Source organism: Aplysia californica, unplaced genomic scaffold (assembly GCF_000002075.1).
Source record: "Aplysia californica isolate F4 #8 unplaced genomic scaffold, AplCal3.0 scaffold00026, whole genome shotgun sequence".
NCBI classification, from domain to species: domain Eukaryota; kingdom Metazoa; phylum Mollusca; class Gastropoda; order Aplysiida; family Aplysiidae; genus Aplysia; species Aplysia californica.
In genome coordinates, this window is record NW_004797296.1 from 1,564,928 (window position 1) to 1,565,726 (window position 799).

Here is a 799-nt window from a genome sequence, read left to right on the forward strand (position 1 = left end):
ATCATCATCATCATCATCATCATCATCATCATCATCATCATCATCATCATCATTCCTTACATCATCTTATGACGAGGAATTCCAGGCAATTATGTCTGCTGCACAATGGATTGCTGACAATTGCCAAGTAGAACCAATGTGCTGATCTTGACTGACACTCAGTCCCTCTGCAGGGGACTGCAAGGCAACAGCTCGGACATAAATGATTTGCGCCGCAAGTTCCGTGAAGCCACAGCTACGGTAAAAATCCAGTGGATTCCAAGCCATGTTGGAATCGAAGGAAATGAGTCGGCAGACCAAGCTGCTAGTGAAGCCAGAGAGATTGAAGGAGACAGACGATCAACAACATTCGCAGGAGTCTTTCTTATGATCATGAAGGAAATCAGAGACCCATCATGCAGAGGTAAGTACCAGCACCTGGAAGATGTGTATTCTGGGTACTCCAATAAGCGCGAACAAAATATCACATGTCGCTGGGACCAGGTTGAGAGAGCGATACTGCGGTCGGACCATCATTAGGGCTTGAGATGGTATAAAAACGTTGTAAATGAAGAGCTCAGCCCACGTTGCCGAAGATGCGGCCATGAAAAGGAGGATGTCAAACATAAAAAGTTTGAATGTCCAGGAACAATGGCAATTCCAATGGATTTATTTGGATGAGTGGGGGAGCCTCTAAGCATATATTATTGACAATGGAGCCGGAAAAGAGCCCCGCTCTCGCTCGAAAATTTCTTCGTGGAGTCCTCCAGGCCCATTAACTCATTATCTCCGGCAAGCCGCTTCCACTGGCAGCGGCTCG